Source organism: Cavia porcellus, unplaced genomic scaffold (assembly GCF_034190915.1).
Source record: "Cavia porcellus strain 051 isolate PalLab524CR breed Dunkin Hartley unplaced genomic scaffold, mCavPor4.1 scaffold_6, whole genome shotgun sequence".
Taxonomy (NCBI): domain Eukaryota; kingdom Metazoa; phylum Chordata; class Mammalia; order Rodentia; family Caviidae; genus Cavia; species Cavia porcellus.
The window spans coordinates 88,670,879-88,692,346 of NW_026947489.1; the positions used below are offsets into that span (position 1 = coordinate 88,670,879).

The window sequence follows — 21,468 nt, forward strand, 5'->3', positions numbered from 1 at the left end:
GTTTGAACCCCAGGGCTGTAGCACTAAGCTATGTCCCCAGCCCTTGTACTTTTTTAAACATAGGTTTTCACTATGTTGCTAACTTGTTTAGGTAGGGCTCAAACTTGCGATCTGCCTGCCTCAGCCTCCCAGAGCGCTGGGATGACAGACAGTGCCAACCACACCCAACTCTAAACAAGTAGCTTAATGCCAACCTAATATTAAAAATCTTCAATAAGCAATTTTACTCACTCTTGGATCAAGTGGGAAAAAAATAACTGAAGGCTTAACAAAGGAATAGCCTCAATAAGGAGTAGACAGAAGATGACACAAATGGAAATTTTAGAACAAAAGATTATGACGAAAGTTAAAAGGTTGGTCAGTGAATTAAGTGGCAGAATGTGAAGAGAGAGAAAGCGGCAGTGAACAGGAAGATGGAACAATAGAAAAATATCCAATGTGAACAGAGAGAAGAGAGACGGCGGGGGGGGGGGGGGGTGCAGAACCTCAGAGTCCCGTAGAACAATGCCAAAGAACTCACCTTCGCATCTCCAAAGCAAAAGCCAAAGAACCCAGGGCAGAGGGGCAACCCGCAAAAGTGATGGCTGAAAATCTAGCTTTCACAAGTACACAAACCTACAGGTTTAAACAAAAAAGTTGAGCAAACCCCACAGAATAACCCCGAGGCAATCCCTTCAAAACACCTCATGATTAAACATCGAGAAAGAAGGAAAAGCAATCAGAAAGCACCCAGAGAAAACAACACCTGGCTTGTGAAATTTAATTCAAAAGACAGTGGGTTTCTCACCGAAACAGAGGTTTCCTCCAGACAGGCTGCCACCTGGCCCCAGGGCACAGGGGAGCTATTTCTAGAACTCTCTCTCGATGTGTGTGTTAGGCCCACGATGGAAACTCATCTACCTACACACTCAGGGTGTGGGCTTTCTCATGTATACTACTTTCTGCTCAGTAACGTACTGTAAGAGCACAGGTGATCCGATGGTGGTTGAGAGCAGGAAGGAGAGGCTGGGAAGAAGGTAGCTATGTTACTGCGAACTCCTCCGCGGCCTGGCCGGGAGGGCTTTGTGGTCCACAGCCTCCTCTCCTACCACGATGCAGCCTCCTGGTGGGAGGGTGAATGAAGCTGTCTGTGTCGGGGTGTTTATGTATATTTTAGTGGGATTCCTAGGGCCCCCAGAGAGTAGCAGTCAGTGGCCCCCCTTTTAAGACCCTCTACTTGTCATCTGCTTACCTGCAGCCACTGTCAGCACTAACCACTGGTCGGGGAACCTAGTGGCTAACACAGAGATGCTCATTGAAACTCAGCCCTCATCCACACCATCCGAAATGCCAATGCCTGGCAACTGCATCAGAAGCACCCTCGGTGCTGGTCCTGGCAGAGGACTGTGTTCCAAACTCCTCTGGTGATTCCCATTTGCAGCTAGATTGAGATCTGCTGTACCAGCAAGTAAGCACAGATCTCACTTCATGCAAACCCCAAGTGGACAGCACAAAACTAAATGAACCAAAAAGCAATCCTATTCCCGAGCCGGGCTGTGGGGGAGAGGCTTTCCTCTCGCTAAGCAGCAGTGACTAGGAAAGAGCGAGGCAGGCTACTGGGGTTGTCTGGACAGCTCCATCTCCAGCTAGGACTTTAATAGAGCTCGGTCCCCAGAGCCCATCAAGAGACAGCCAGGAGAAGAAACCCATAATGAAGACTTCTTGTTGGACTCAATCTTCAGACCCAGTTCAATCACAGAATGGTTCCCGCAAGCTTTATGAGAGTTTCGTGCCCTCAATCTCTGGCAGCTTTATATTAGCCTGGGAAAGACACCTGCTCTCCAAACTCCGGACACTTTTTTTTAAGTTCAGCTCCAAGAAAGTTGAGTACAGTGCAAGATGTGTTCAAAAGTCATGCAAACAATTCCAAGGCAGGAGTGCTGGAAGACTCAGACACCCACCAGAGCTGGGCATGGCCCCAGCTTTTCTAGAACCTCCCTTTGAAAGCCTAAGAGCAGGTTTTGGCAGCTCTGCCCTATGCCCTGCCCTGGCAGCGATTGTGCTGAGGATAAGTTCTAAGGTCCTGTTTTACCCAGGATTGCAGCTCTTCCTTGGGAATTGGGCACCCACCTTGCATCTGCAGGCCCCATCCCTACCCTTGGAGTCCAACCCTGTCCTCTGTGATCTGGCTACTAGCTGAAAACTTGCTATAGTTGGATATGAAAATAGGTGGTTTATCCTCTTACATGACTATCGTCTTCTGCTTGTATGTCCGTATTATTCCCCCAGACTGGGCTCCCAACAGGCGGAAACAAGCTCAGTATGTCACAGCCATTTCAGCATTGGCTACTGGATCTCTAGGCCACCCTTATGGAATCTGTGTCACTATGGCTACATTATCATCCTGAGTCTCTGTCTTACGAGCCGTGTTTTCATGCATTTCCCCAGCATCCAAGTTCGTAAAGCTCCATCTGACTGTGGTGGTGCATGTCTGTAATCCCAGAGGTTGGGAGGCAGAAGCAGGACTGCCATGAATTCAAGGACTATAGAATGAATTCAAAGCCAGCCTGAACTACATAGAGACTCTGTCTCAAAAAGAAAGAAAAAAAGAGGGAAGAAAGGAAGAAAACTTCAGTATATCTCCTGTTTTGATGCATGGAAATACAGCTCTTCAGATATAAATATGTGTCATTCTATCTTTCCCCCAAAAACCAGACATAATTTATACACTACAACCATAGAAATTTTTACAGGAATTAATAGCCTTGCCCTAGGATGGCAAGCAGTCCTTCTTCTCTCTAGTAACCTAATTGATAACAGAGGCTGCCGGGGGAACCACCTTAAAAACTATTCTGAGTTTGGTCTGAGCCTGGCTGGAAGTCTCCCCTTGATCTTCAGGAAGACCTGACACAGACAAGGAAGCTTGGCAAGAGCACCTGCAGACACCAGTTCTATTCCAAGCCACGGGAAGGTCAGGCCTAAAGCCCACGTTTCCTGACACCCTGTTGTTCCCATATTCCATTAAAGAACATTCAGAAAATGTACCTCTGAATTCATCAACTAGAAATTGAGTGCGTTCCACCATGTTGCAGAGCCCTACTGTGTCCTGAACTATTTTCACGTGGAAAATATCAAAACTAAACTAAAGGGCTGGATTGCATGATATCAACTGCACAACAGTGAAACCTGGGTGCACTTCATTAGGGGTTCCTGCCAATGACCACTGGAGATGCTCCTGTGCTCAAAGCTCAAGGATGATTGTGAGCTCAAAAATGATCCTGTAAACCAGTGGGGAGCTAAGACTGCTTATAAAAAGTCCATTTGCCTTGAGCTTGTCAGAATCATGATTTCTGAAATAAATATATATATTCAAATTTTTAAAAAGAAAGAGGTAATTATTTTAGCGACCTTCATGAGATATGAAAATGGTTCTCTTTGAGGTACATGATTTATGGAGCTAAATATTCACTTGAAAGGGAAAAAACATTTTTAAATGATGATGTACCTGGAACTAGCAATTTTGCTTGAGTTGGTAGACTAGCCGAAAGTGCCCTGGAATAATTCACTACACATCTCCTAGGAGAGGAATTCTCTAAGCGACTCTTCTAATTGTAACTGAGAGGTAATAGACACGAGGGAATAAACAGTCATTTGAGAGGGCTGGGGCTTAGTGACATGTGTTTCCCAGGAAGGAGTTAAGCAGAAAAGGCAGGAACTCCCAGCCCTGGAGACTCAATAAAACACACTCCCGTGGTCACTGAGCTCAGCCTGGCTGCTGGTGCACACAGGAGGAGCCCTGGCCCACGGGGAAAAGTGAAAGTGGTTTGTTATGATTTGTGTCTGCATGTCCCCTCCCTGCCTCATGTGGTCAATAAGGTTTTCTCGGGGATGGCTAACTCTAGCATGTGTGATTGATTTGTAATACAATGCTAGGATTAATGTTGTGTGATTACTGGATCAGTCCACTGATTGGACTGGCACCACTGGCACCAATCCCAGTATTATATCCCAGTAATATAAGAAACAGAAGGAGGTTTGTCTTGTACTTTCTTGTTGCTTTTGCTGTCTTCTGCCACCATGAACCGTTACCCCTCTACCGTGTGCCATCCTTGCCTTGGAGCCAGTCAATTAGGGACTGAAACCTCTGCAAACTATGAGCTAAATGAACCTTTTTTTTTGTACCAGGGATCAAACTCACAACCTTGCAATTGCAAGGCAGGCACTTATGCTGCTGAGGTAAATCCCCGGCCTCCTTTCTGCCTTTAAATTGAGTGTTGAGTAGTTTGTCTCGGCAATGACGAAAAGTACCTAAGACAGAATTCTTCTTCCAGTGATGAGGAAAGATGGCTGACCACCTTGGGATTTGCTGTTTAACTGTCCTTCTGGTGGATTCAACAGCAAGGCAGTGATCTACTTGACCTAAGCCTACAGAGCAGATTTCAGGTAACCAGATCCCCAGACTTGCCTCAATGAGGACTCAGAACTAGCTCCGGGGAATCATGATTCCCCATTATGTGGCTTTGAAGCCTTATACAGTTTTCACTCATTAATTGGAATGGTTTTATTCTGGGCTGTTTGATATTATTGCCTGTGATGATATGAACAGCTATTTTGAAGAAAACAAGACATCATAATAGCTAGTGCTGATTTAATATCATCTTGTTTTGAAGTACCACCAAACTGTTGCTCTTCTGTTTCCATGGTTTTATCATGTTGTAGCTTACTGGATTTTATTGTATGTGATAGTATAAACAAAAATTTTTATAGGCAAAGAGATAATATAGAAACCATTGTTCATTTTCTAAATGGTTCTAAATACCCTGTGATACTTTCATCCTCTAGAATGGTTTCATACTGTTGTGATATGTTTGATGCTATAGTATACGAAGTTATATTCAATTATTTCAAGGAAAGAGAGACTATGGTAACTACTATTAAGTCGGGTTATCTTGTGGTGAAGCACTAGGGTGGTGAAATTGTCATGCTTTGACCTGTATTGTTATGTTGTTATGTCCTCTTTTATCTCAATCTCCTCTTTTTTAAATTTATTTATTTTTTATTATTTTTTAATTAAGGGAAAAAAATTTTTTTAAATATTAGCAGGATATATTATAGTAACTTTTTTGATTTCCTATTAACTCGATTTGAAGCCCTGTATTGCTCTCACCATCTTGTTTTGACTGATTTTACTCTATTCTGTTTTGTTTGATAGTATCAAGTTTGAGGGTATAGGCAACTACTCTGAAGGCAGTAAGATTCACTATGATGCCCATTCTGCTTTGACTATTATCTTCTTTTGAAGTCCTGTAATGTCTCCAATGTTTTGGTTTTATTGGTTTTGTTCTGTACTGTTTTGTTCAATTTTATTATACCTGATGATATAGGCAATTCTTTTTAAGGTAGCAAGAGGCATTATGGTAACCAGTGTTGATTACCTTCTATTCTGTTTTTACATCATGTGCTATGTCCATCCTTTGTTTTGACTGACTCTGTTTTGTTTTGTCACATTTGGTTTTATTCTCTTCCAAAAAAAAAGTAATAAGAACTGTGGGAGTAATAAAACCCAAAATGTGTAAATTTTGTTGTAAAAAAGAGAGAGAAAAAAAGTGCTCTAAAGGATACAACTGCAAGTGTGTTTAGGTGTGTTAAGATAGATGACCATGTTATTAAGTTTTTGGTTGGATCATTGAACACAACTGTTTGCAGTCTCACTGTTTGAATGTCCACTTTGTATGCTTTAATCCTGTAACTTGAACTTCTATTTATAAGATGACAATATGTAATCTATTAACTAGTGATTTCTTACCATTTTTTTTTGGTTTTGGTTTTTGTTTTTTGGTAATTCTGTATTACTTGTACCCTTATACTGTTTTGTTTTTTTTTTTTTCTTTAAAGAAAAAAATTAAAAAAAAAAAAAAGAACTAGCTCTGCCCCTGATCAAGTCTCTATCTCACCATTATCTTTGAATCCAAGCATGATCTATAACAGTAGCATCCTGAAAGGATAAAGATTCCCCCTTCCATCACAGCAGGAGTGACCTTTTGCCTGCTGGATTAACATGTTTTAAAGATCTAATGTAAATCTGTATTACATATATGAATCTCAAGCACTGAAACTGTATCTGGATCCCCACGTACACAGCAGAAGACACACCATGATTTTTAATCAATTCTTCAATAAAATTGCATCAATAATTGTGTGAACCGGAACTATATATCTGTGTCAAGTGACTGCCTTTGGCAATTTTTTTCTTTTATTTAACTGCATAATTACATACCTGCAAGAGGTATGGCATGTAATGAAATCACTGGTATAACCTTAACTGGCTCCACGTTAATAGGTGTCTCTCTCGTTTGCAAATTATAGCTTGCAAAACGATGACATGCCCGGGAAGCAGTATCGGGGACTCATGAAGCTGAGCACCAAGAATCAGAAAATGCCCATGAGAAGCCACTGCGGGAAGATTTATTATGACACTAGACAGCACACGTATGGCACTAATTATACCCTCTGAGTTTTTGCTAGATGGCTGCCCCAGACAGGTGTCAGGCAGTAACAGCCCATCCACAGTGTCTCATAGCCACTTAACCAGTGACATCTTTGTCACAGACAACCTGCTGCACTAGGAGGGTCCAGACTTGGACCCCGACAGAGGACAAAGATTCCAAATGTTCCATCCTGCCTCGGTCTGGTGGGCAGCAGGTGACACTGAGCTATTGATGAGAAAGCAGGCCCTCTCTCCCAAAAGGACATCTCAAGATCAAAAGGAAGATGAGAGAATGATTGAGAGGCTGGAAACCAGATGAGGGAGGGAGGAAAGACTAGAATTTTTCTTTCTTTGCTAAAGCAAGTGAGGGCTTGGAGATTTATTAGCAAAGGCCGGAGACCTAGAGGTGAAAGCGAGAGAGGAGGCAGGAGAGGGTGTTAACGTCTGTCTCTGCGTCTTTGAATCATTCATTCACATGAGTAGAAACAACTTAAAACTTTCAGCCAGAGCACTGATCTTCCCATGCGGATACAACATCCCCTGAAATGACAGCCAAACGCCCCCCGCTTCCCTGCCACAACCCCAACCAAAACATTCGTCACTCCCAAGCAGCCCATTTTGTCTCAGACAGCTCTGATGATTAGTGAGTTCACCTTCCTGCAGAGCCAAAGTCTGCCTTCTATAACTGACAGCACGGAGAGGAAACAGGAAGTGGTGCCACCCCCGTGCCAGCCGAGTCCTCAAATGCTTAGTGAAAGTCAGTGTATCCACAGGTTACTATTCCTCTTCAGTCTGTCTCTGACACACTGGGATACACTCACCAAACAGTGTTCATACATTTTTGTGGCATAATTACAATTTGATACATGCATATAACATGAAATGATCACATCTGAGTATAATAGTTCCATCCCCTCAAACATTTTTCATTTCTCTGTGTTAGGGACTTTCAGACTCTGTTTTCTACTTATTTTGAAATACATCATAAATTGCTATAGACTATCACTATCTTGTTGCATATTAATTAAACTCCAGAACTAAACAGGTATTTTGGCACCTGGTATCTAACCTCACTCCATCTCCTTTCTCTCAGATCCTTCCCAGTAAGATGCAAATACTTTTTAAAAAACAGTAAAGAGAACATGAGTTAAGTATTTGATGCATAAAACACATGGAAGAATTAATTGGTAATAAGCAACTGTTAAAGCACAATTTTCTGTCAAAAAATGTAAACTCATGACTGTAAGATGGATATAATCTAAACATCTAAAAAATAAAACTTTTGTTTAACTCATGATCAAGTAAGGGAATCAGTAAGATGTTGCAACAAATTCAGAAGACAAAGCAAAGAACAGACACAGAAACAAAAAAAATGAAATGAAATGAATGTGCAGCTAGACATAAAATTAACTTCTTTCTTGTGGGAAAAGAAGGTAACCACACCTCTGGAGACAGGACATTTGAAGTCTGGTGTTGTGGCCTGTCTGTAGATAAGAACTGCTTTGCCTCACTCCCAGTTATCTGTAACTTATAGGTTAAAGCAGCCCCAGAGCAATGTGTTTGCTTGCAAGGGCTGCTTTACACAAAGCATCATGACCTGGGTGGCTTAAAAGGCAGAAATATATTATTGTACAGCCTTGGAGGTTGAGAGCTCACAATCAAGGAGTCAGTAGACTGTGAAAGAAAACCTGCTCCCCACCTCTCACCCCGCTTCTTGTAGCTCACTGGACAGCTCTGGCGTTTCTTGGCCTGCAGAGCATCACCCTGATCTGTGCCTTCATCTCCCTGCATGCATCTGTGTCCAAACTTTGTATTTTCATGGGGTCCCCAAGCATGATAAGCCAGGGAACCATCCTGCTTCAATGCAACCTCATCTTTAACTACATCTACAGTGATGCCATTACCTAACCAGATCATATTCCATGGTACTGGCAGCTACGACTTTAGCACAGGAATTGGTGGAGTGGGGCACAATTTAATCCATAACAAGTTCCAATATCTCACAAAAACAGAACAAAACACTCTGCAAGTGTATGCAATGTCTGATGTGTAGTTTCCACCGAAGTTCAAGTTTCTTCCCTACACAGTTATACAGAGAACTTCCGTAAAACAATTCCACAAATACTCAATATAAAAATGAGACAGAGAACTTGGATAAAGCCAGCACTGATTGATAAATTAGTATTCTGTTGCTCTAGATGTTTATGTTTAAATTTGTGTGCAGTTTGGCTAATAGAAAAAAGACCAGAGATACTCTGGAACTAGTTGGGTTGTGTCTAGGCTGTGACTTTAAAAAGAAGGAGGAGCATGGGTGGGGGTAGAAGGAGGAACAGAAGAAAGTGGATGAGGAGGGTGAGGGAGGAAAAGGGAGAAAGGAAGATGAAACATTGTAAAAGGGATACCTGGGGGCTTAGATACATGAAAATGTGAGAGCCCTGTGCTTAGGTACACTTCTTCTCTACAAAATGATTGCTACTACCATTGCTACCTACCATTTGCAAATTATCCTGGTAGATTTCAACATTTGAAGTCTGGTGTTGTGGCAAGAATGCTAAAAAAAAAAAACTCAATTCTTTTTTCAAAAAACCAATTCACCAGCTCCTTTTAAATTTCTGGTTCCCTACTTACCCACTGTGATGAGTTTTGCCTGCACATTAGAAATAATTGGAGAATGTATTCGGCAGCTTGGGCTGTGTAACAAAGTACAACAAAGAGAATATGTGTTTTTGCAGTCTGGTAGCTGGAAATCTGAAATGAGGTGTTGCATGGTTTATTTTGTGAAGCCCTGTCTTTTCATTTGCAGACAGCTGGGCTGGGGATTTAGCTCAGCAGCATAAGCACCTGCCTTGCAAGCAGGCAATCGTGGGTTTGATCCCCGGTACCGATAGAGAAAAAAAAAAAAAAAAAAGAAAGAAAGAGATCATTTGCAGACAGCTGTCTTCTGCCAGTGTCTTCACAGCCTTCCCTCTGCCTATCTTAAACTCCTCTTTTATGAAGACAATCATCATGGTGGCTCAGGCTCCGCTCATACGACTTCATTTTGCCTTAATTACTTCTTTAAAAGCCCTGTCTCCACATGCAGTCACGTTTTAAGGGCCAGAATTTCAACATATGGATTTAAGGGAGACAAAACTCAGTCTGTAACAGAGAGCTTTGAAGAACTATCAGTGAAAAATTCCCTCCACGTCCGATTTGCTGCTCTGGATGAAGGTTGACAATGGCGATTTTTAACGCTCCAAGGTGCTTCCAATGTGTATGTGGCATCAACAACCACTAGGGAGGCCTTCCCTGAAGATTCCAGCCCTGGTTCAAGCTAAAACAGGACCCGCCATAGTTCCCAGTTATACAATAAACCAGCTGGATGAAATCCTTTAAAAATCCTTTTCAGTACTGGGGTGTCATGGCTCAGAGGGAAGAAAGTAGTCGGTGGAGTAATTCTTCTTTCATCCTGGACACCACTGCTTCTCAGGGCACCCCGACAAGAAAACACACATTTGGGGTTCAAAAGTAAATGTAAAGAAATTCAGAAAACTTACAGAAAGACCAACTGCTCACCAGTCGGTGTCTCCCAGTGACACAGTAGTACAGGATGGTCCTGGCACTCTGCCTAAGTGCTTTTGCAGCTGAAAGCTATCGGAAAAACATCAAGGGGCCCCGGCATTAGCATCTCCCTGCAGCTGCAATGGGACTCCTCTGAGCACATTTGCACAGAGAGTGTGGTTCGCTAATTAAAATGGAATTCTGTGTGGACATTTCACTTGCGGATCAGTTAAACGCAATTAGTATCTGGGGCAGGAGGGGAACTCTGGGAAAGAGGCTGAGCTAGGTACATTTTGGGGTGGAATGGAAGAGCTTGGCTTTGGCTACAGCACTTTTGGGAGCTGACTCTGCCGTCTCCTTGGGGCCCTGATGAAGTAAGATGAAATCCACAAAGCAGGCTGGGCGAAACCCCAACACCAGGCCCTGTGATAGATTCACCGCCTTCCCGGGCTCACACCATCTTTGTTTCTATTTCCTGTCCACACCACCATTAGGGACGTAATAGAATAAAAGCAGATTGATAATGGCTTGTTCATTTGTAGCCCACTGGTCGTTTGAGACAACAAATGGCATGTTTTTAGAAAATCCCTGCAGAGAACCTTTAAGACAAGGGAGAGAGTCAGGTTTCGAACTGCTAAGTACAGTGGACAGTGGGCCATGTGAGTCCAGTTGCTGGAGAGTACCTGTGAATTAGACAAACTGACTTCTGCTCCCAGAGGCAAGAGGAAGAGACCTAGAGCTGGGAGACAAGTGTTAGAGGAAGACAAAGCAAGTTAGGGGAAGTACAGTGGCTGAGGGTCGCACAGCAAAGAGGGAGAAGGAGAGAAAAATAGGAGTGGGTTCCCCGGAAGTCTGGTGATCTGCAAATGAGTGCTCTGTTTTCACTGGCGTTAGAAAGCAAGAATTCTACTTAAACACAATAAAAAGCTGACTGCAAGTTTTCCTGGCACACAAAAGGCCCCCACCCTGTTCTGTGTAATGTGGACCTACCATCGGAAAGGCTCAGTGGGTCCTTCACATCTGCAGAGGCTCACAGTGAAGCTTGGGCTGACGTGGGCTGTGATTCATGTCTGATTTAAGTATGTCCCCCTCGAAGGTTCATGTATTAGAAGGCTGGTTTCCCAGGGCGACAACATTGAAAGGCAGTGAAACCTTTAAGAGATAGAGCCCAATGCAGAATCCTAAGGATAATTTGGGGTATATCTGTTGGGCGCAGGTGCTCAACATACCATACCCCACCCGGGACTAAGGACCACGCCAGCTTCCGCAATGCACTACGTCCCTCTCCAAATTAGTCACCCTGTACTCACTTCATATTCACCACAGCTGAGTATATTAGCCAGAGCCTGCGTCTCATTCCAGCCCTTCCTCCTCGTGGCAGCCCTCATGGCAGCCTGATTGGCTACAGTCAGATATATAAGCCAGAACCCACAGCAATAAAGTTGGCAGTTCCTGTTACCCACCTGAAGTGTTTCCTGTCTCATTGGGGAGCTGCGCCGGTCAATATCCTCATGAGATTGTGGGGCCCCAGTCCTCTTTGTTTTCCTGTTTCCAGATCCGATCCTTTCTCTAACCACCAGACGGCCTTCTTCACATGGTTTGGACTTTAAGCCTCCAAAATTGTGAACTACAAACTTCTTTTCTTTATAAAGTTAGCCTGCCTCAAGTATTTCACTATAATAATGAAAACCAGACTAATATACCATGCTCAACCAGGGGTTTCCATGACAAGAAGCAAAGTTACTCTAAGGAGAAAGGCTTAAAGGTTATCCTGACCCCCAAAGGATCCCCAACTCTGGCCAGAACTAAGCCTCAGAAAACTGCTAGAGTATTAGACAACATCTGATCTGGAGACAGAAACCACACCAGGGATTCATGCAAGAGAGAATTCATGGGAATGTCAAAAAACAATCCTAAGGTATCACAGAAGTAGCAACTGAGAGGAGAGCTCCCCCACCAAGAGTTGGGGGAATAAATCTACTTGGCTGTAGGTGGAGGTGTCCCATTGAATGGCAACTCAGATCCATGAGGACTAGTTATTTGATGCCTCTGTGTATGCAGGAAGAGGCTGGTTCTGTGATACTGGAAAAGCTGAAGAGTTGATTCAGCTGTTGCTACAGGGTGGCACTGATACTTGCAGAATGAAGAAGCACTGCTATGGTAATGTTCAGAGAGGCACAAGTAGTCACAGAAAGGAGCATAACCTCCTCCTTGGCCTAGCTTTGCGGTATACCCTAACGCCCCCTCTTGGCAACACCTCAGAACCATGTGGCGAGCAAAATTATTCAAAATCCTAGCCCCAAAAATCACAATATGGGGCATAAAAGGGTATACTTGGATGCAAAAGACTGCAGGTTACCAATAGTAATTGTTCACAATAACAGTAACAAGAAATCACTGCACATCTGCTCATGGTCTCCATGAGGGACCAGACTGCACGATGCCAATAGCCAGGCTTTCTCTGCTGTATTGCAACACAAGCAGAAACACCAAAACAACACCCAGGATTTGGAGGCAGATCTATTTTACATCGATGGGCACTGATCAGGATTATTCCCAAAGTATCAGGCCCTGAAAGCCCAGGGGGGGTGGTTTTTATGGAGTTAAAAAGGGGAATAGAAAGACAGGCTGCTTGACTGTCTTTGATTGATTCTTACAATGTGCATCACAGTGACTGGCCGTTTCTAAGAGACAGAAGTAACAGGAACTGTAACAGGACCTGTTACCTGGGCAACTACCAGATGGATGGGGCCATTTTCTGCTGCAATGTTAGGAGGAAGTGGGGTTTGCTTCTTCCTATCCCCTGCCCCTCCCTGATCATATGATTTACAACATGAGGTCCCAACTTACTGTGTTCCAGGCCACCACCTAGAACTCTAGGAATAGTCTGGTACAATGCTAGAAGAAGTTGGCAGAAGCAAGGCTACATGTCCCTTCAACTCTGTCACAAGTGGTTTCCATGTTTACCTTTAATTCTTTGCAGTACCATCAGCTCCACTTTACTGAAGGCAAATTACACGCCATGCAGAACAGGAAGCAACTTACAGTGGAATGCTAGACACCGCTGTGGCTGATGTTTATCAGACAGTCTGTCTGCAGAGGAATTCTGTCCTTTAGGCCTGATCTGCCATCCTCTGGTTCCCATGGCCTGTTTTTTGCCTCCTTAAAATCCAGGCCCCAAACCCATGAAGGAAAACTAAAGAGTTCTGGAAATCAGTTACACCCAGCAAATTCAGTTCTGTCATCTCAGTTTCTCAAAACCAGTATTAGACTCAAGTTTTGCTTTTCATAAGCAAAACCCCTCCTCGGGTTTTCTAGGTAAACAAGCATCTGTTTGCTTTAAGGAATATGACACCACTCCCCTAAAATACAAAAGTAATTTATACCAATTTTCATGAGTTTCCTTTCTTTGTTCTTAGTTGTTATCTTTGAGTAGACCTCCCTACCACACCTCAGAACTGGCTGAATCTGGGGAGTTAGACAGGTGACAAGCTGGTTATTTCTGCTTCCTGAGCTTCCTTTTACTCCAGTGAAAGAGGAGGTTGGGTCAGATCCAGCCCGAGATCTCTTTTAGCAAGCCCTGCATGGCGGTTAGTGTAGATAATAAAAATGATTCTTCTCTAGCTTTTTAGCACTTACTGCAATGCTTGACACATAATATATACTTGATAAGTGTGTATTAGATGACCAAAAGAATGAAAGAATCCTAATAGTAATTATGTAGTCCTTTTAGTATCTACAAACCCAGGGGAGCCCAGCTCTGAGACTCCTGTGTATGTGATGAGCTGCAGTTTATTGTCAGACAAATGACACATTCACGATTAAAAAAGAAAAACTATATGACTATCTTAATAGACACAGCAAAAAAGAACAAATGTTTATGAACTAAAAATCTGATGCACTTACACTTTTTTTTTTTTTTTTTTTTGTCTTTTTCATTTTTATCGGTACCGGAGATCAAACTCACGATCGCCTGCTTGCAAGGCAGGTGCTTATGCCACTGAGCTAAATCCCCAGCCCCTGCACTTACACTTTTAACAAATAACTTACTCATAGGCTACTGTGTTGGGAACAAAAGTAAAAATCCATAACCTCATGGACCCTATTAGATTCAAAATTAAACCTTATCACAAACCAGGAATCGAAGAAACCTTTCATAATCTGACCAATGATTTTTAACCAAAACCCTACAAAAAAAAATATGGTAACTACTAGCAAAATCTGAGCAGTGGTCATAGAGAACTCAAGAATAAGTTGCTCTCTATCATTTTTCTATTCAACTTTGTAAAGCAAGCAATAACCAATGAATTTTGACAAGAAATAGAATACATAAGAATTGGGAAAAACAACTCATAGGAAAAATACCTAAATAGAAAATCCAAGACATCTACACATTATAAGAACCGACAAGAGAATTCTTCAGGATTTTGAACTTTATTTATTTATTTTGTCTTTTTCTTTTTTATTGGTACCAGGGAACGAACTTACAACTGCCTGCTTGCAAGGCAGCGCTTATGCCGCTGAGCTAAATCCCCAGCCCCCAGGATTTTGAACTTTAAAATCAACATTTTTAAATCAGTGTTTTTCTTTTATATCCATAACCACTAGAAAACTATAATTTTAAAAAGTGTTACTTGTGTCAGAAATATTCTACATGCCTGTGAATAAACAAGGTATGAAAGAATTTTATAGAGTAATTACAGACTGTTATTAACGTTCCTTAAAAACAGTAAATACTATGAATACTATGTTCTGAATGCTATGTTCATGGACAGGAGGATGAAATCCCATGTAGTTAGTTTTTTTCTAAAGCAATCCATGGGGGCCAGGGATTTAGCTCAGTGGTATAAGTGCCTGCCTGGTAAGCACAAGGTCATGAGTTTGATAGAATCGTAAAGTAATCCATGAATTCATGCTGGTAATTATCTCTCTGGAGAGCAAATTGGAAGAACAAAGAGAGGTGAGGAAACAAAGTTAGATATGGAATAAAAGTAAAGTTTATCTGTAAGTCCTTTGCTTACTATAGGTTTTTAAATAAAGGGAAAATGGGAGAGATAAGCTGCCCCACCCACAGTCTCCTCCTCTGCAAGGAACGGCCATCTGTGCTCTGGGAGGGAGGGAGAGAATCACTGATTCCATCAAAAATGAAGCTCATGGCTGAAGTACGACCAGCTCACGATCTTGCCAATAGTCAACGACGTGGTTGAGAGGAAAAGGAGAGCTAGGCTGGCGGATTTCTCCCCTCGTGATATTGACTAAAGGAACTGGAAAAGTCGCCAGGTCAAAGATGGCACAGAAGCAGCTGAATCTTGTTCATGGAAGCTCTAGAGCGAAAATCTTCAGTGCAACTCTACTTTCTCTGAGTCTGTCCATTCAGCTTTCCTGGGTTTCCACACATACAGCTGCCAATACAGTCCACAACTTGAGGCAAGTCAGATGGGTCACAACTATAACATTCTGGGGGGCGAATCTCTCTCCTACAAATTAGAAGCTATATCTTTCCACCTATTGATTCTTTTTCTTTCTAAATCTGAAACTAATTTCAATCTCTCTCTCTCTCTCTCTCTCTCTCTCTCTCTCTCTCTCTTTCTCTCTCTCTGTCTGTCTAATTAAATATGCTAAAATCTCTTCAGTGTTTTAAAAACCCTGTCTTAGTTAGTTTGGGCTGCTATTTTTAAAATGCCAGGTACTGGGTGGCTTAAAAAACCAAAGAAGTTTATGTCTCACAGTTCTAGAAGCTGAAGGGCCCAAGGTCAAGGGTCTGATGGAGCCAACAATTGGTGGGGGGCCACTCCCTGGTTTGCAGAAGGCCGTCCTTCCCCTGTACCTTTACATGATGAAGAGCAGAGAGAGGGAAAGCAAGCTTTCTTCTGTCTTTTCATAAACCCACTAATCCTTTTCCCAGGGTACCATCCTCATGACCTGACCACCTCCCACAGGCTCGCCATAACCCTGAGGGTTAGGATTTCAGCTTACGACATTGGGAGAGACAAACATTCAACTCATAGCACCCTTCCTCCTCCTCATATTCCCCTCCAAAGACTTTCTTGCCTCTCTCCTCTGGTCTCTTTTCTCAAGCCCCTTGAAAGACTCATCTACAGGTCTCCATGATATCCTCAGCACGTTTGGTATTTCCACCCATTCACCTGACACAGCTCTTGTAAGGCATATTCCCCGGTGCAGTCTGCCCCCTCTCCATAATAATAGCATCTTGTACCTCACCGAAGTACATTTACTGCCTATTTTCCTCCCCTGAACCCTATGTTTCCTGAAGTCAGGGACTTTCTATCTCGTTCATCTCAAGATCTCTAGTCCCCAGCACACTATATGGCCTACAGCTGATGTGCAATGATTTAGCATTGGAAAAAAGTGTGTACAGCAGTTTTTAAAACATGAAACCCATCACTGGGTGAAAACCCATTTGTATTTACATTATTTCCTGGAAGTTTTATTCTTTTTCATGGTGTCCCTGTTGTGTATATCTCATCAGTTTTAATATATGCTATAATCTCAATGTCTGTGATCCCCTCAAATTATATATACTGAATTCCTAACTCCCAGTGGGACGGAATAAGAGACTGGGGCTTTGGGAAAGTGATTAGAACATGCAGGCAAAGCTATCATGGATACAGTTAGTGCCTTTAGGGCTGGGCCTGAGGGAACTTATTCTTCCCTTTTATTTGCAAGGACACAGCAAGAAAGCTCTTTCTACAAGAAACAGGTCCTCACCAAACACCAAATCTGCCAGTGTCTTGATCCCTCACACTTGAGCCTCCAGAGTGGTAAGAAATATACGTGTGCTGCTTATAAGTCAGCCATGCAAAATATTTCCTTACGCCCATCCAAACAGACTAAGACAAAACACCAACATTCTGCCACTTTTAACCATCCCAATGTTGAATGACTCAGATCTTAGCCTGAATAATTTCACTAATAACAAGTTTAATAAAAACTGTCTGCAAATTGGTGAGAGCCACTCATACAAAATTGTTTATTTGGCCACTAATTGTGTCTTAAATTGATATAGCTATTGCACTCAAATAAAGAGTCTCAACTCCCTGACTTTTCGGGAACCTCAATTAAACCTGTTGATGAGTGAGTTCCCTTGGGCAGCCTCAGAGCTGAAGCAGAGCGGCAAGTTGGCTCAGTTAATACAAAGATGTCTTTCTCAGTCAAGAGCAGACACCAAGGCCTAGAGCCTAAAAGGTACAGAGCAAACCTGCTCTGCAACGAGTCCATGATCTTGGTAACCACGTCAAATGAGGAGTTAAGCTTCTCTTTCCCTCTTTGAACTTTGTGCAAACATAAGCGGGCAGTGGAGATGTTAACATAGAAGCTCCTAATTTCTGTCGTGAATCACAGGAAGGAGCAGTTACAGAGTTTATTATGCTGTGACTCACGCAGTCAAGGATGACACGGGCAAAGTGTGGCTTATAATATACAATGTGGGGCCATCCCTGACTGACATTCACTCTGAGCTTCCCATTTTCAAAAGCCTAATGCACCCTTCCTCCCTGAAGACACAGTAAATTTACACTGACTTAGAGGGTAGTTACCCAAGGAAAGCACTGAGCTGCCTTTTAAAGGCATCTCTCCTTAGGGCAAGTAAGTACTGTCTTGGCTCAGCTGGTTGCTGTGTGCATACAGATTCTTCCCAAGTTGGTCTGCCTCATTCCCTTCTCAGGGTCCCGGAAGGAAGTTCTTTCCAAAGTGCCAATGAATAAAACTATAATTAGTTCTTTTCAAAGTGACCACCATCAGTCTTTTCTTTCCTCTACCACTTGCTGTCCTTTAATCAAGAGGAAGAGCCTGTTTCTAAGCACAGGACTTAAAAGAAAAAGTTGCCCTGGGCGTTCACTCCTGTGCAAAGCTTTCTGGAGCCCTCCAGGCTGATATGAGCTTCCTCCACAGGATCCAAGACACTCTCCCTTCTTCTACAGTGCACTTACCTGATAAATAGCTCCTCTAGACTCATCAGATTGCAGAGCCCTTGAGAGTCCTAGACAGGAGGTCTTCCAGGCATGGTGCAATGGTTAACTCTGAAGGCTCAGAAAATAGATACTTGCAAGTTCAGATCTTGACTCTCCTGTTTGATTTTTAGATGTGTGACATTAAGCTAGTTATTTAGTTTCTCTGATTCTTGATCTCTCTCTCTCTTTCTCTCTCTGTCTCTCTCTCTCTGTCTCTCTCTCTCTCTCTCTCTGTGCGTGTATGTGTGTGTGTGTGTGTGTGTGTGTGTGTGTGCAAAGTAAGGAGACACTATCCACTATAAAGTCATCAGAGGCTGGGAAGGAGTAGGGGAAAAAGATTAAGAGAGGATGAATAAAGTCAGAGGAGGTCTAGCGTTCTATAGCACAGCAGGGTGACTGTAGTTAATTTGCTAGATCATTCCAAATAGCTCGCAAAAAGGATTTTGAACACTTCCAACACAAAAGAGAATACATATTTAAGATGCAGGAAATGCAACCCACACCTTTATCATTATACCCTGTTCATATGTATCAAAATACCTCACCATACCCTATAAATATCTACAATTATTGTGTCAATTAAAAATAAAATGTCTAAAGCCTGTCTATCTCCTAGCGCTGTGTGAGCCCTGGATGAAATTTTGCACATAAAGCGCTCAGCCTGACACTGCAGAGCTGTGAATTCGGTGTAGCTATGGCCCTTGGGCAATCAGCAAATGCTGAGGGACAAACAGAAACACTTCTAAGCTCTCACCTGCTCTGCGAGATGCTTTCTCCCAGGATTCCTCTTCTGCAATCCCCTTTAATCAATTGCTTAGTATTACCTAGGGGATTTTAAAATTCTGATAGTTTAAAACAAACAATCAAAAAAGCATTCACAAACACACAAAAAAATGTAATAGCCAAACTGCCTCCCAGGCCAGTGGTACCAGAATATCTAGGGTGGGGCCACCGTGTCAGGAGCCTTTAGAGTCTCCAGCTGGGTGTGTGGTCTTAGCCATGGGCATCTCTCAAGGACCAGCCTTCAGTCCCTGCTCCTCCCGATGCAGGCTGACCCTGGGCGACCAGCCCATCCTGCTGCCCATCTCTCCCCAGGACATGGACTCTGTCCTCCTCCTGACTCACTGCCTCTCCCAAACACCAAGCGTGGTGCATTTTCCGCCGCAGCTCAGCCCTTTCACTTGGCTATGGAGCAAAGCTTGTAATTAACAAATCCAAATGGCCTCAGTCTTTCATGCCCCTCTTAGCTTCCCCATTTGTTCCCATGTCAGTAAAGGCTTCCCAAGGGCTCAAGCCGAAAATCACTAAGCCTGTTACTACCCCTTATTTTCTCACCCACAAAAATCACCATCCAAACTCTTCAGTGTCATCCTCACCTTATCCTCATACCACCACCACCTCTGTGCACAACTTGCCTGGGCCCTCAATCAAATCCCAGGTGCCGCCAGCCCAGGCAAGCAGTGAGCTCCGGTGCCAGTCTTCCATTCCTGCAGACATCTTCTGGCAGTTTCCTCAAGATAGCCTTAAAACTCAGCTATGGACAAGTCACCCCTCTTAGACTTTAAAGCGGAGGGGTGACTTGTCCAACTCTGCCTGGACTCAGCACTTCCCAGCATTTGAAACCGACCACTCTCCCATGTCTCCCCCTAAACTTCTATCCAGTGAAGCAGAGAGGTAGGTGACACCCAAAGCCCAGGGCTGTGGGAAAGGTCTCTGCCAGCCAGCCCTGACCCCCTTCCACAGCCACCAGTCATGCCCATCCCGTCAGGGCACATGCTTCTCCCTGGCCTCTGGGCCTTGCTTTGTCAGAATCAGTGCACCCCTCAAGCCTCAGAGTCCCACCTTCCGGAGGTAGCCCCAGCTAGTGGACACACTCCTAGGTCCTAGGTTTCCTCCAGTGATAGCTTTGTCATGGAAAATCTCAGGGGAAACTCCCTGACCTTCATGCTTCCATTCTAGGTCCACCAGCCTAGGGCAGTTAAGTCCTTTGCTCTCCCAGCCCTCAAGAGAGGAGTTTGGGCCGGGCGTGGTAGCTCATGCCTGTAATCCCAGCACTAGGGAAGCTGAGGCAGAAGGATCCTTGTGAGTTCAAAACCAGCCTGGGCTACAAAGTGAGCTTAAGGCCAGCCCGAACTGCATAGAGACCTTGTCTCAAAAAAAAAGACCAAAAAAGAGAGAGAGAAGTTTGGGCATCCAAAAGCATACCCTCCCCAACTCCCATAACTGAACAAAAGCTGGCCAGGCCACTGGGTTGATTTACCTCGGCTCCTTGCCTGTGAGCTGGGTTAGGAACACAGGTTCTGGGGCCAAGGCGCTCCTGAGATTTGAATTCTGGCTCTGCCACTTTTGTGACCTCAAGTAAGTTAACTTCTCTACTTCAGCAGCTTAATTATAAAAATGGAGATAACAACAGCACTAACCCACAGGGCTGTCCTGAGAATCAAATGACTGAACATGTTAAGCTCCTTAGTATTCAGTACATGGCAAGCATCAGGTAAGTAAGTATTTGTTAAAAAAAAAAAAAAAAAAAAAGAGGATCTTGGTGTGTGCTAACATCACTATCTAATAGCATATAGACCCTCTCAGGGCAAAAATAATGCTATATGTATCTGGAGCAGAATAAGCACTCAAGAACTATGTGTGAAGATAGCTGGTAGAAATGGAGACTGGTGTATTTCTAGGTGGCCACTGGATAACATCTATCAAAACTTTTCACACAGCTGCTTTTGGCCCAGTCTGTCACTCCCCCTATCAGAGAATTTTCTATGGACATAAATTTTTAAAATGTAAGAAGATGTATCTATCTACAAGTATATTCACTGCAGAGCTACTCGTAGTAAAAAAAAAAAAATAGAAAGAGCCTTTTAAAAGAATGAAAAGAGTCTTTTAAAAGAAAGGAACAAACCACGGGACATGTACAGTGGGGTATACGCAGCTGCTGAGAGATGATGTGTATCTCTATTTTGAGGACATAAATGACTATAATATATCATTAGGCTTAAAATGACATATGTAACATGAAATATACTATAATTTCCTTTTTACACACGCATAGATGAGATGTGATCAAAATAAATGGTGAGTGTTTAAGTTTTTAAAAATTCATTACAGTAAAAGACTCAGATCCATTAATCACTCAGGAATACTCATTTCAGACATACGTGTCCCATTGCTCTTGCCATTTTCTGAAGCAGTTCTGGAAGTCCTTTTTCATGAGTGTCTTTATAAGCAGTGATCAAAAATATTGTAAATGCAACTCCTGGAGGCCAGCCAATGGGAAGGCAGGCTCAGAAAACATTACCTGTGGCCTCGTCTTCCTTCGGCACTGAACCTGGCTGGCATCGTGAAACTTCTGGCTCTTCCTCCAAGTCAAAATGATCAAGGAAGGTAAAAGTTTTGAATAGCCCAGGACATGAATACAGGCACAACAGCGTAACTACAGACATGTTCTCATGTTCATGGTGAGAACATGAGATCAGTGTGTTTAAAGTA

General features: G+C 43.1%; 1 long non-coding RNA gene across 1 annotated transcript in view; it reads right to left on the minus strand.

The window, feature by feature from the left end:
• Positions 1 to 11,243, minus strand: part of LOC134476285 (uncharacterized) — a 46,056-nt gene extending 34,813 nt beyond the window's left edge. Inside the window, exon 1 of the long non-coding RNA XR_010047865.1 lies at positions 10,997 to 11,243. This is a non-coding gene — a long non-coding RNA (uncharacterized LOC134476285). The remainder of the gene's footprint in view (positions 1 to 10,996) is intronic.
• Positions 11,244 to 21,468: the final 10,225 nt, after the last annotated feature.